The sequence below is a fragment of the Plecotus auritus genome (assembly GCF_963455305.1).
Source record: "Plecotus auritus genome assembly, chromosome: 5".
In the NCBI taxonomy this organism is placed as follows: domain Eukaryota; kingdom Metazoa; phylum Chordata; class Mammalia; order Chiroptera; family Vespertilionidae; genus Plecotus; species Plecotus auritus.
Genome location: NC_137776.1, coordinates 136279679 through 136295619, shown reverse-complemented (window position 1 = coordinate 136295619; position 15941 = coordinate 136279679).

The window sequence follows — 15941 nt, the reverse complement described above, 5'->3', positions numbered from 1 at the left end:
TATTGATGTGTCTGAATGGAGAAAGTCAGCGTAAACAGCATTACCTATTAGCAAGTTAGATTGTCTAACATACACTGAACACAGGAGGACAGCTGAGGAAGGACATCCTGGCTGAAGGGTCCACCATGCTGTCCTCTCTCCTTTTGTTTTGAGGCTTTACCAGGTGTACTGGTTAATAATGAGGATTTTTTTCAATAGCTGGAGTTACACATATGTTGATATATATGCGATGTGATATGTATGCTATTTTGTTGTATTGACAGCAGGCTTCAAAACTTCATATGTCAAATTTGCTGAAGGTATTAACATCATAGATATTTTTACACTTAAAAATGTCGAATTTCATGCCAAAAAAAGAACATTTGCGGGAAGTTTTAAATCATTACTTTATTTTGAAGAAAAAGTTACCTATACTTCGGGAAGCTTATGGTGAACATGCTCCATCTGGTTTAAACGCTTTAAACGTGAACGCTGGTTTAAACGCTTTAAAAGTGATGATTTCGGTGTGAAAGACAAAGAATGTCCAGGTCAACCAAAAAAGTTTGAAGAGCAACAATTACAAGCATTATTGGATGAAGATGTCAAACTCAAAAACAACTTGCAAAAAGATTAAACATTGCTCAGCAAACAATTTCCAATCGTTTACAAGCAATGGGAAAGATTTTATTTTTATTTATTTTTATTTTTTTTTATTAAGGTATTATATGTGTACATATCTTACCATTGCTCCCCCCACCCCACTCCCATACATGCCCTCACCCCCCAATGTTTTGCATCCGTTGGTTACTCTTATATGCATGCATATAAGTCCTTCAGTTGATCTCTTATTTCCCCACCTCTCCCTAACCTTCCCGCTGTAATTTGACAGTCTGTTTGATGCTTTTAAAGGAAGGAAATGGGTGCCACATCAACTGAAGAAAAGACAAATGGAAAACTGTAAAGTCATCAGTAAAATGTTGCTTCAACGGCACAAAAGAAAGTCTTTTTTGCATTGAATTGTGACTGGTGATGAAAAGTGGATTTATTTTGAGAATCCCAAATGCACAAAATCATGGGTTGATCCAGGTCAACATCGACTGCTAGGCCAAATCACTTCGGAATGAAGACAATGCTCTGCATTTGGTGGGATCAGGAAGGTGTGATGTATTATGAGCTTCTAAAATCAGGTGAAACTGTTAATACTGATCGCTACCAACAACAAATAATCAACTTGAACCATGCTTTGATCATGAAACGACCAGAATGTTCCAGAAGACAAGGCAAAGTAATTTTGCTTCATGATGATGCACCATCATATACTTCAAAATCAGTTAAAGACATGTTAAAAGATCTTGCCTGGGAAGTATTAACCTACCCGCTGTATTCACCAGACCTTGCTCCTTCAGATTACCACTTGTTCTGATCGATGGCACATGCACTTCCTGAGCAGCACTTCAAAACGTACAAACAAGTGGAAAATCGGGTCTCTGAATGGTTTGCCTCAAAACAATAAAAGTTCTATTGGGATGGTATCCACAAATTACCTGAAAGATGGGGAAATGTGTAGCTAATGATGGACATTACTTTGAATAAAGCACTTTTGATGTTTCTCTTGAAATTATCGTGTTTTCTTTGATTACAAAATATGCATTATTATGTGCAGTCCCCACAACGCGTGCGATCCATCAATGCAAGTATCATGAATAGCTGGTGAGGAGTTCTGAGTGCTGAGGCAGAAGTCTAGAAAGATGAACCGATTAAAGAGGAGCGTTTGCCCTGGAATAATCCTTTAACATCCATGTGGATTTTTGACTCAGTCTCCTTGGTCAGTTCCCACGCTGAAGACATGACTTTAGGACAGTCTGCAGAACCACCTGGCATGTACCACATGTGTTGGGTGTTTTTTTTTTCCTTTCCTGTCTGTTTTGCTTTATTTTCCAAATCAAAGCAACACTAAGCCACTTAGACATAGCTTCCATCCAATGACTTCAGATGAACAATTTCCAGATGTGTTTTTATAGTCTTTCCAAAATATAACAGTTGTAGGCAAAGATGTAAATGTCATCAAACCCTGGAGGCACTGTAGCATAATACTTGAGAGGGCAAGCTCCGGAGTCAGACTGCCTGGGATTGAATCCTGCCTCTACCACTTGGACAAGCATTTTCACTTCTTTGTGCCTCAGTTTTCACATCTGTTAAATGGTGTTATAGTATGTACCTCTTAGGAATGTTCTGAGGATTAAATTAATTAATTTTCCCTTTTACAAAAGGTTATGTAGAATAGTGCCTGTCATATAGAAAGTACTCAATAAATGGTATTGTTATTAATTAAGAACCCTGTCAGCTACTTCCTCAGGACCTCCCAGGGGGAAGTGAGTGGATGAATGGGCTCTGAGCCTCATGGTGGGATGCTCTGCATTACAGATCTGGAAATGCGATCACCTCAGTGCAACCACAGCGAAGTGGGCCCAGATCAAAGGGTTATTTCCCTTTAGACCAACAGGTTTGTTTATAGCAAGATTTAGAACCCAGACTTTCATGTCAGCATGTCTGAGTATCCTTCCCTAGAATGTAAATCTGGATGGAAAATCAAGATTTAATTTGAAGGTTACTTGGTAAGCAAGGAAATGGAAGTGCTAATGTCAAGCTCTGCAGATTTAACGCAGCCATCCCCACTCTGCAAATAGAATATTCCATGTTTACCTCCAAAAGGGAATGAATCTTCCATCCTCTGGTCAGGAAACTGCTGCTTGTGAACAAGGCTGACAAAGTCTGACTTATTTTCTTTTCCTCTGGTGTCACACAGAACCTCCCATTGTGAGAACATACTTTCTTTGGATTGTGGAGAAAATCAAGGAGCCTAGTCAGAAGCTTTAGATATGCTATTATAGCACTTCTGGAACTATATCTGAGTCAGACCCTGGATATAGCTGAAACTTTTAAGACATTTTGGCTCCAGATGAGTTTCCTTCAACTGAACCAGGGCAGAGTGGAATTTCCAGCCCACTGAATGAGGAGCTGAAGCTTTTGATGTGTAGTAGGATGGAGAAATGTATTTACTAGAACTCTTCTAAAGGACAGCTCTTCATAGAGTTGAAGACTTTTTCAAAGGCACCTGATGTCTGTGTGTGTGGAGGGGAGTATGTTCAGGCAGCAACAGATGATCAGTAAGCTGCATTCTAAGGAGTATGGTTCTATTCACCATAGGGCTTTCGTTTTACAAAGTTGGAAGCAAAATTTACCCAAGAGAGCTCTGTGTGAGGGTCAGAAAAAGGAGGAGCACATACCGGAGAGACAGCCAGGAAAAGAGGATTTGTCAGGTGCAGGTGTTTGAGGTGGTTTCCCCAATGTGGGTTAGGGACCTGAAGCGAAAATGTTCTCATCTATTTCAAATGTACAATCTTCCGTGAAGCCTGACCTACAGATAATCAAATGTGGGTGTGATTTCGGAAAGGGACAAAGAGTTTGAGGTCTGCCAAGCCATGCCTGAGCCCACACAGATCAGAGGACTGCCATGTAGCTGGGCTTCTTATGGAGTTGAAAGTGCTCTCTTCCTTGTAGCTTCCACAGAACTCTTGCTCTTTTGGACTGGTTCTCCTGTTTTGCTTCCCCTACTCTCCTTTATCCTTCCCTTTCTTTCCTTATCTTTCTTTTCCTTTCCCTTCTTCTCTTCTCCCTCCCTCCAAGAGTGTCTTACCCCACTGCTGTTCCTGGGCATGGGCCTGCCCATAGTGCCCATAGCCCAGCATCTCTGGGATACTGAGCTCCACACTTGCCAATAACTTTGTGTGATAACAGCCTTCCCCATGAATTCTGTTTTAAATTAATTTATGGTGAAACTAGAGATGCTTTCTATTATTTGCAACCAAAAGTCTTGAATGATACTCTCTTGTTTTAAAGTGTCTCTCTCATTCTGGCCTGTGTGGCTCAGTTGGTTGGAGCATCATTCCACACCAAAAGGTGTTAAGTTTGATTCCTGGTCAGGGAACATACTAGCTAGGTTTAGGGTCTGATTCTAAGTCGGGGTGCATGGAGTCAGCCAATTGATGTTTTTCTCTCACATGGATGTTTTTTTCTCTCTGGCTCTGTCTCTCTCCCCTTTCCTCTCTCTAAAACCAATTAAAAGATAAAAGTTTTAAAAAGTACCTCTCTGATTTATACAAACACACAATGGCAAGGAGGGAAAAGTGAGAATATCATGGAAAAGAGGAAATTAGGTAAGAAGCATAGGACAAAGCCAGAGGAAAGTTTAATACACAAAATTCAGGTTATATATCTCCAGGCCTTTTGATATAGATGGTTAACAAATTTGAATCTAAGCTTCCTGTTAGTCAAAGCAATGATAGGAACACAACTTGTTACACAATTCTGTGCCCATAAGAAAAACAAACAAACATATCAACAGCTCCAGGAAGGCATAACTGATATTGACACCAAAGAACATTTTTTTTCATGGGCCCTGTTAACGAGGGCATAATATGAAAAAGTGGTAACATACGACACAATATCTACACGAAAACACAATACAGTTTCATAAAAGCATAGATAAGAACATCTGAAGCTAAGTAGAGCCCTTACCAAAGTATAATTGAGGAAAAATACATCCCAGTTATTGGGATGGAGTCTGGTTTAATTTGGGGGTAGATTTGAAAGAGTAAACCTTCAAGTAGTTCTCATTTAACAAGTTGTGTTTCTTAACTGATCTTTGGAAAGGTATTGAAGCTCATTAAATATCAGATTATACTTTCTGACAACAACCGAAACTACAGCTACTCCTTGATTTTTTAATTAATTGTAAATTAATATGGTTCAACAGCTGACTGAACCGGGGTTAGAGCTGACAGTGTGTGTGTGTGTGTGTGTGTGTGTGTGTGTGTGTGTGAGAGAGAGAGAGAGAGAGAGAGAGAGAGAGAGATGTTAAGAATCCAGGGAGGTGATGTGCTTGAAGGGAAATCTAACCCAGTTATTATTAGAGTTAGATCAACTATGCACCTATGAACAGGGTCAAATCTTTTTCTTAAAAAATAAATTGTGTACACCCAACTTCAAAGCAGAACTATTCACAATAGCTCAAATATCTAAGCAACCCAAGTGTCCATCCACAGATGAATGGATAAACAAAGTGTGGTCTATACATACAATGGTATATTATTTAGCCTGAAAAAGGAAGGAAATTTTGACACATGCTACAGCATGGATGAACCTTGAAGACATGTTAAGGGAAATAAACAAGTCTTAAAAGAACAAATATTAGAATTCTTCTTACCTTAAATTTCTAGAGTAGTGAAATTCATGGAGATAGAAAGTAGAATGGTAAAAAACCCAGACCAGATGACTTCACAGGGAAGTTTTATCAAACATTCAAAGAAGAACTAAAACCTCTCCTCCTCAGACTATTCCAAAAAAATTCAAGAGAAAGGAACACTTCCAAGCTCTTTCTATGAAGCCAGCATTATCCTAATCCCAAAACCAGATAAAGACACTACAAAGAAAGAGAATTACAGGCCAATATCTCTAATGAACATAAATGCTAAAATCCTCAACAATATCCTAGCAAATCAGATCTAGCATTACATTTGCAAGATCATACACCATGACCAAGTGGGATTTATTCTGGGGATGCAAGGATGGTACAATATCTGCAAATAACATAAACAAACTGAGAGACAAAAACTATATAATCATATCAATTGATGCAGAAAAAGCATTTGACAAAATCCAACACCCTTTCTTCATAAAAACTCTCAGCAAGGTGGGAATGGAGGGATCATACCTCAACATAATAAAAGCCAGATATGACAAACCTACAGCCAACATCATACTCAAAGGGCAAAAACTAAAACCATTTCCACTAAGAACAGGAACAAGACAGGGATGCCCACTCTCACCACTCCTGTTTGACATAGTACTAGAAGTACTAGCCATAGCAATCAGACAAGAAGAAGAAATAAAAGGCATCCAAATTGGAAAAGAAGTAAGACTGTCATTATTCGCAGATGACATGATATTGTACATAGAAAACCCTAAAGACTCCATTAAAAAAACTATTAGATTTAATAAATGAATTTGGCAATGTAGCAGGATACAAAATTAACACCCAGAAATATATGTTTTTTTTTATACAGCAATAATGAACTCACAGAAAGAGAAACAAACAAACAACAACAACAACAAAAAAAACAATTCCATGTACCACTGCACCAAAAAAAAAAAAAAATTATGACACTTAGGAATAAACTTAACTAAGGAGGTAAAAGACCTGTTCCAGGAAAAGTACAGGATGTTGAAAAAAGAGACAGAGTAAGACATAAACAAACGGAAGAACATACCATGTTCATGGATTGGTAGAATCAACATCATTAAACTGTCCATACTACCCAAAACAATCTATAGATTCAATGCACTCCCCATTAAAATACCAATGGCATATTTCAAAGATCTAGAACAAACTCTCCAAAAATTCATCTGGAATTAAAAAAGACCCCGAATAGCCACAGCAATCCTGAGAAAGAACAAAGCTGGTGGGATCATAATACCAGATATCAAGGTATACTACCAAGCACGGTTCTCAAAACTGCCTGGTACTGGCATAAGAACAGACATATAGACCAATGGAACAGAACAGAGAACCCAGAAATCGACCCAAGCCATTATGCTCAACTAATATTTGAAAAAGGAGGCAAGAGCATACAATGGAGTCAAAACAGTCTCTTTAATAAATGGTGCTGGGAAATTTGGACAGATACATGCAAAAAAATGAAACTAGATCACCAACTTACACCATACACAAAAACAAACTCAAAATGGTTGAAGGTCTTGAATGTAAGACGGGAAACCATAAAAATTCTATAAGACTCCAGAGGCAGCAAAACAGCAGACATATGTCACAGCAATATCTTTACAGACATAGCTCCTAGGGCAATGGAGACTAAGGAGAAAATAAACAAATGGCATTACCTCAAAATAAAAAGCTTCTGCACAGCAAAAGAAACCATCAACAAAACAACAAGAAAGCCCACTGCATGGGAGAACATATTTGCCAATGATATTTCTGATAAGGGCTTAATCTCCAAAATTTACAGAGAACTCATACAACTTAACAAAAGGAAGATAAACGATCCAATCAAAAAATGGTCAAAGGATGTAAATAGACACTTTTTGAAAGAGAAGGCTGAGAGATATATGAAAACATCCTCAAAGTCACTAATCACCCCAGAGATGCAATTCAAAACAACAATGAGATACCATTTCACACCTATCAGAATGGCTATCATCAACAAATGACAAGTGCTGGAGAGGATGCAGAGAAAAAGGAACCCTCGTGCACCGCTGGTAGGAATGCAGAATGGTGCAGCCACTGTGGAAAACAGTATGGAGTTTCCTCAAAAAATTAAAAATGGAATTCCCATTTGACCCAGTAACTCCACTTCTAGGAATATACCCCAAGAAACCAGAATCATCAGTCAGAAAGGACATATGCACCCTTATGTTCACAGTAGCACAATTTACAATAGCTAAGATTTGGAAACAATCTAAGTGCCCATCAGCAGATGAGTGGATTAGAAAACTGTGGTACACTACCCTGCCATTAAATAAAGAAAGAACTGTTACCATTCACAACAGCATGGATGGACCTGGAGAGCATTATGCAAAGTGAAATAAGGCAGTCAGAGGAAGATAAATATCACATGATATCACTCATTTGTGGAATATAATGAACAGCATACACTGATGAACAAAAATAGATCCAGACACAGAGAAACATTGAACAGACTGTCAAACTTCAGTGGGAAGGTGAGGGGGTGGGTGAGAGCCAGTGGGGAGGGGGGGGTGAGAGATCAACCAGACTTGGATCCATGCATATAAGAATAACCAATGGACACAGACACTAAGGGGGTGAGGGCATGTGCCAGGGGGTGGGGTGGCTGGGGGGAGGTCAATGGGGGAAAAAAGGTAACATATAATACTTTAAACAATTAAAAAAAAAGAAAGTAGAATGGTATTGGCAGGGGCTGAGGAGGGGAGAATGGGAGCTACTGTTTAAAGGTCACAGTGGTTCATTTGAGGAAGATGAAAAGTTCGGGTATGGATAGTGGTGATGGTTGCACAACAACGTGCACGCACTTAATGCCACAGAACTACACACATCAAAATGGTTAAAATGGTAACTTTTATAATATGTGTATTTTACTACAATTAAGAAAAAAATGGAAAAGACCTAAATTAGGAATATTCCAAAAAAATGGGTGCATGGCCTCAAAGTTTGACACCATAGAGCCTAGCCACAATACTCTTAACTCAAAAATCTTTAAAACTGGGCATTGTCAAACGCCCACCTTGGCTGTAAAAAAATCCCAATAAATCTTCCAGGTTTAGGATGTCTAATTTTGAGCACTAAAGTTTTCTGGTGAGTCTTCCAAGGTTAACTGATTCCAAAACACACATTTGGTAAATTAATGTATTAGCTGGCTGCTTCAGGTTTTTCACTATAGCCTATTGGGGATACACTCTTATTAATTCCTACAACAACCTGTATAAGTCAGGCTTTACAGATCAAATAGCTTTGCTAAGGTTACACAGCTATTAAGTAGTGAATCTTGGATTTGAACCAACCCTCTCCAATATAAATCTTGCCCACATTGGCTATTGAGGTCTGAGACCTATATAGCTCCATTATCTTTTAACTATACATAATGAGTCCTCGAGCAATGAAAATACGTTGGTTTCCCTTTGCTGGGTTTTATGGGTTCTTTGGGGCTAGTGCAAGACACAAAAGGGTCTTATTTGTAACTAAAGGTAGCCTAATCTACTTCTGCTAATACCCTTAAAACTCATATGTTGTAGGTGATAAAGACAGACAAGAAATACATAAATTTCCGTCACCATTTCATTTCACTTTATTTCCTTATTAGTAAACATTATTGAAAAAATGTACTATGTGTTAGATCGGCCTAAAAACCAAAGCTTTGAAACAGTTAAGAGAGAAAATATTTGGTACATTTTACTAAGAAAACCCCTTTTAATTTTCCAATCTCTGTCCTCAAGTGTTTAAGCACAGAGCCCATGGTGAAATCAGTTGAGAACAGCCCTCAGCAGCCACCTCCCACAATTCTCTAGGGAAGTTATTACCCAATCAAACCTGGTCCACATTCTATCAGACTCCCCTCTAGCCCTTGCTAATTGTTCCTAATTATATATCTCAGGAATTCTTCTCTCCCTGGGGTGTGTCCGGAAGACATTGTGCTCTGTCTTCTGGTGGCTAATTAGAATTTGCTGAAGGAAGCAGCAGAGCTTGAAGTTCTCTGATGTTATAGAAAGGCCCTGCCCTCATTTGACTTCACTGAATTTCCTCCAGTTTGTCTTTCTCTTATTTAGATACTTCAGCTTTACCAGGAGCCAGGGATGGCCATACTGCACTAGGATGAAAAGGGTCTTCGGTCTTTGTTCAGATAACTTGAACCCTGGTAACCTAAAGAGTGTTTGCTGAGCGTGCTAGAAGCTCAATTTATGCTGTTTTCCCTTGTAACCTTGCTTCAGTGCATGAAGTTTCAGTGGCATTTTTCAAAGTGAAAAGTCAGAGGCCTCTCTCTATATATTCTTTATATGTGTAATCTGAGCACCTCTGAATTTTTACACAATGTCTTCTGCCACACTGGAACATCCATTAATATCCTTAGAAAGTTGTTTTCCTTCTCTGCACCGCAGGTGTTCCACCTCTAAAATGAATATATTTTACTAGATGACATCCAGTTACTCTGTTTTCATTTTGTTTAATCCACTGTTTGTTCATGTTGAGTTAGAGTTTTGATGAGCTTTGTTGACATAAAAACTGAAGCAAGAGTTTATCTTTATTTAGCCTTATTCTCCACAACATGCCCCCCTCCCCAAACCCCCAACAAATGGTGGCTTAGAAGGACCTACTTCTACTCAGCCAATTTGTTTTTATTGACCATGAATGAAAAGTCCTTCAAATCTCAGAGGGAAGGTAGGGGAGGGTGGGGGTAAAGAAGAGATCAACCAAAGGACATGTATGCATGCATATAGGCCTAACCAATGGACACAGACAACAGGGAAGTGAGGGCATGAGTGGGGGGGATGGGGGGCTAATGGGGGGATGAGGACACATATGTAATAACTTAATAAAGAAATAAAAAAGAACCTACAACAAAAAAAAGTCCTTTCTACTCCACCTGAATTTGTGACTTCCCTTCTCCGCCCTCCACCTCGGAGACTCTCCTGGCTCTGGATTACTGCCCTCTCTCTTGAAAGACATGTTCTCTGCTCTTTCTCTGGTGCCAATTCATCTATTCCTTCTTCAATGTTAATTTTACCCAATAGCAAAAAAACAAACAAACTCATATTTCTCTGAAAGATCTTTAAAAATCAGAGAGCAGTATATGAAAAAATTAAATTATGAGCATGTTATTAATTTGATATTAATCACACAAACCCCGAAATAGACTCTCTTTTTAGAGACTAGGCTTGGAGGTTGCCATTTTGGACAGCAATGTGAGTTTCCTTACTTCGTTTTTCCTGCCTTGGTGAATAAGGAAATGCCAGAGACCTTCCCACCCCCTCAGCCAACCCAGAACTCTCTGTTCAGGTGCTTCTGCCAACTAATTAACACCTCCTTCACAAGCTGTGAATTGGACAGCAGATGCACATGAATGCAGAACCCAGTGGGGAGTCTCATACTTTCTCTATACATATATTTCATGAAAGGCAGGAAGTGAAATCAAGCAGGCTGATGGGGAATTCACCTTGCCAAAATGACCACCCCCAGAATCTTAAACTTATGGGCATTTAGTGCAAAATAAATTTCTCATATATTTGGAGGAGAGACCCATTTTTATTGTTTTTCAAATACAATCCAATGTCTTCTCAAATTCCAGAAAAATTGCTGAACATCTTTAGGCAGCCCTCAGATAGTACCAGAAACTCAGATACATTTGCCCACCTGCCCTGGGTCCAACAACCCTTCAAGGACCACTAAATTCCTGCCTCTTGTCTCAGTCTACTCTAATCTACCCTTTATTTTGCTGCCAGTGTTCTGTCTATAACCCAAATAGGAACATAGTTTTATGCATCTCCAGATTTCATAGGATATATTAGAAACTATTTAGTGGGAGCTCCATATGCCCTGAGGATCTGTCTCCTGTTTACTTGGCTTTCCTGATACCCAACTCACATTGTACACACCAGTCCCCTGTATAAGTGACCTTCTCTCACAGCTCTGTATTCAAGAATTGTCCCTGCCCCATTCTTACACTAGAAGCCATGATTCCCACTTTCTCCAAAGAGCTTGGAAATTTTTTTTTCATTGACTTGCAATTCAATTCAATTCAACAAAGTCTACTAAATACCTATTCTGTATCAAATACTCTGACATACTCAGAAGATATAGAGAAAGTCATAAACTCTCTCTGGGGAGCTTATAAGATAGTGGAGACATTAGATAACTGTAATAAACGTTGATGTGTCCTCCTCAAGGACATACCCCTAGGCCTGTGGCAGCATAATCTTTTTTTTTTTGAAATAATAGCCAGAGTTGGGGAGGCAAATGTGTTGGGGCAAACTTCAGAGAAAGACAAACACTGGAATGGGTCTCCTGTAGCTCAGTTATCTCTTTGCTTTGGTTTCATGCTTTGGTGAAGGGCACCTCTTTGTATAAAGCAAAAAGAAAATAACACAGACATGGATAAACTCAGTCAATGGAATCGGTGCAGACTGCTAAGGATATTGAGTTATCATGGATATTGGAAGATGTGAACAAATAAACTCTGCAATATGTCAGAAACTGGCTAAATTCCCATTAAGTAGAATTTATCCTCCCTTCTGAGGGGGAAAATGTCCATCTTTTTGCACATCTATAGCAAATTGCTAAAAAAATTTTATTGTGTATGCAAGCAAAAATGTAGAGATTTGTAACATATTGCTAAGAGTTTTAACCAAAAATTTCAGAAAATTTTGAATTTCTAGGTAATGTGTGCAATAATGAAAAAGGCAGGTGGCAAGAAATATAAAGGGGGTGAACCAAAGCCTCCACTTGCCTCTTTCTAAGAAGCAAGTGATGACCTTTACCAGTGTGTGGAAGGGAATAGCCTGCATGTGGGTTTGTTCAGTGTCTTTACAACTATGCAGGTTTATGGCAATGTTCACTTCTTGATTTAGGTGCTGGCCTTTGTCTCTGCATTTGCTTCCCAAAGTGTGGTCCCACATCAGCAGCATGCATCACTGGAAGTTTGTTAGAAATGCAGAATCTCAAGCCCTTCTTCAGACCTACTGAATCAGAATATGTGTTTTATCAAGATCCTTCCATAATTCAAATGCAATTAACACTTGACAACATCTCATTCAAATTTCAGGACATCTCTCTGGGGTTCTAACTCTAGGCCTTAAGCTTCAAGTACCTGGAAATGCTTCATCAAACCCCTTGTAGTATGTGCCTGCATGTGTGTAAAGTATAATAGTTCAGAGAAATACCCCAGATTGTATTTACTTATATTTCCTCCCCCATCACATATGTACACCACACACATTTTGAGAAGTAAATCAATAGGAAATGTTTTCCCCATTAAAATCTCTCCCCTGCGTCCCCACCAACACACACACACACACACACACACACACACACACACACACACTTGTTACCAACGTTTAAATAGCAATTATAAAGCCAGTGGATGGAGAGGAGAACATTTGTCAAAGGGGTACCTGATTTGTCTTGGAGGAATAAAGAAAAACTTAAATTACTCTGTACAAATTGCAGTGAGAAGGGAAGCCTAGTGAGCCCCCACTCTATTGTTTGTTTATTCTTTTGAATGTTACCCCATCAGTGGAATGGAATTGCCACACACACCACCTCTAATCCCACTGAGGAAAAAGGAACACCAGCAAAATCTAATACTTCATCCTTAAATCCAATGATACATCCATTCTAAACTGTATTTAGACAGAAAAGGTAAGAATAGAGAATGTAAACAGCCCCATCAACCAGCCCAATTTCACTCCTTCTCTTTCTCAAAATCTGTCTCCCTAATCTTTTTTCTTAAAGCAGTTCTATTTATTTTTGAGGGGGAGAAGTATGAGGAACCATTGGGAGAATCAGGTCTGCCTGGCAGAAATCAGTCAAGTCCGGTTTCGATAAGCATACTCTTGGCTCTGGTTCATTCTCCCTTTGCTACTGGTCGATGGTAATCCTGGAACTATTGAACTCATCTTGATATTAAGATCCTGGCTTTCAGAGTCACCCAACTTGTTAGGCTGCCATGCACATATGCCAGGATCATAGAAATTCCCCTTTATCCCTGGGCCCTCACGTGTGACTGTCCCATTTAAGTAATATACGAAGTGACAGGAGTAATTGATAAGACCAGGGATGGGTAACTAAGGCACCATGGGTAACTCAGAATCTCTTCTTTGAGGATTTGAAATCTAGAGTGATAAGACAGAATTAATTACCTACGTCTGCATCTATATCTATACATCTATGTGCAGAGAGAGACTGGCTGTTTTCTCTATGCTGGTAAATCATGTGGGATGGGCATCATTTGTCAGTTTTATGGATCAGAGACAGTAGGTGTGCAGAGATGGAAGAATAGAACAGCCAGGCCAAAATGAGCAGAAATGAAAGATGAGAGTGAGTGTGAGCTGGGTTAGCATTTCAGTTCTATTCCTGATATCTCCTTATACTTGTCCCCTGTGTCTTTTCAATAACTTTCTCTTCACTATTTTAGCACACCCAGGTTGGCTTTTGTTGTTTACAAACAAGAGAGTTGCCGCTTTCCATCTGGCTATGCAGAACTGTCCTTTCACCATCTATGACAGGTTGACTTCACCCCCAGTCCTGAGCTTGCAGCCCAGGGGTAGTAAAGCAGAGAGAAAGGAGCCTAGTGAAGGCTCCCCTGCCTGTGTGATCTCTGTTGTCCTACTGGCTTCAGAGTTTTTCTGGAAGCTCTCTCAGGCAGCAGAGAAGGTGATCTTTTAATGGGTCTCTTCCCAGATCCATCTTCTCAGTGAATCTTTAGTAGCACCAATGGTCAAGTGGGCTGACTCTGGCCGCAAAGCCCTTCCTAGCAGGGAAGGTGAGGGACAACAGTTTCATAGCAAACTTTACAGAGAACACAGCTGGGATGAGGAGGAAATGACCCAAGAGGGATATCATTCATGGCTCCTGGAGAAAATGTTGGGGTAGGAATCCAAATGACAGCACAAAAGCAATGTCAGAGCTGCACAGACCATCTGCTTCAACAATTTGATTTTATAGATGGGGAAGGGAGACCCGACATTTATTATGGGCCAGCCACGTGACAGACACATGAATCCCCAAGAACACTGTCACTTAGTTTGATCTTCATTGAATACATGAAGAAACTGAGGTTCAGAATGATCAAGTAATTTGATTAAGTGGTGAAGACAGAGTGGATTATGAGGTCACCTTACTTTGGAGGTCAAGGTCTCAAAACTCTCAGACCAGTGTTCTTCAAACCTCAGTATTCCACCTCCATCATATGTATTTTTGCACAGCTGGAATAGCACTGATTTCAGGTAAGGTAGTAAGAGCCCAGCCAGGCACCCTGAAATCTACTGCAGACAGGAAAACAAAGCAAGAGCCTAGAATTTCCATGGCAGCTTTGGCTCCAGCATGGGCTGTAAGCAAGTCTACCTACTAATAACTCAGCACAGGCCAACTTAGGTTTTGATAGGGACTAAGGCCCTAGAAGATGTGGGGATAAAGAAAAAGAAGTAATTGCAGAAGGAACACAAGTTCCCAGACTTCTTGTTCTGGTTGTCTCACTTCCTAGCTGTTACCTTGGATAAGGCACTGATTCTGCATCTTCGGTTCCTCTGTAGTATCAAGGAAGGCACCCAGATGGGATAGCGGTCAGTGATGGGAGTCCTCAGGTGGCCATGGGGGTTAGATCACAAATGGGCCTCTTCCATCATGGGCCCTTGGCCTCAGGCAGAAATGCTTTCTGGGGAGAGGATAATGGCCTTTTCAAAGTCTAAGCATAAGTGAGCACAGGGTACATGCCAGGGAGAAGAAAGAAGATTATTTGGAGTTGATGACAGGAGACCCAGCTGTGTGGTTCAGCTACACAGATGTGCCCCATAGTTCCCTGGGGACACTGTTAGCTTAATGTGCCATGCAGATGTAAGGGGCATTCCATAAAGCAGTTATGTAGTAAATGGGTCACGCTATATACACAGGCAACACAAAAGACCTGAGTTGTACAGATGTTCCCTATACCGTACCCGGGAACATGGTCTACAGATGTTCACTGTGGACTGAAGAACACAGACAAATCAGGAAGCTCTTAGATTAGAAATAACAATGCACTATTTTGTTTGAAAAGTATCAGAGTACAACAAATGTTTACATTATACACCATTTGCTGTCTGGCAACTGTCAAGGTGTTTGTTGAATCCTGATGTTGTGACACGCCTGCAAGAGCTTTCATGGACTTTAGGATCTCCCCTGCACACCTTATCTCTGGTACTTTGGGGGTCTACTGATTCCAGGCTCTAAGAATCCGCCAGGGACTGCCTATAACAGGGACTGGAGCAAGATTTCACAAAGAGGTCCACAAACTCAGAGATCTAAATGGGCAAGATTACACAAGATGGTCCACAAACTCAGAGATCTAAATATTTAAATATTCCAAAGGAAGCTTAGAAAATTGTTACATAAGGTATATTCTCTCTTCTTTTCTTAACAAATATACTTTCATAACAGCCTGGGAGGCCACTGTTGATTTAGGATGATCAGAGGCTCCTTGGATTTCTTGGCCAGAACATGGTGACACCAGGAGAGGCAGTCTCTGGCCTCTGCCTATGACCCACTCCCATTCCCTCCAAATCCCTGGTTCCATCTTCAGCCATGTAGAGGCTTCATGTTTACGTGAGGAGCTCAGTCTCTATCCACAATCCCACAAGTAGCCACTCCTTGGCCACCATCAGGC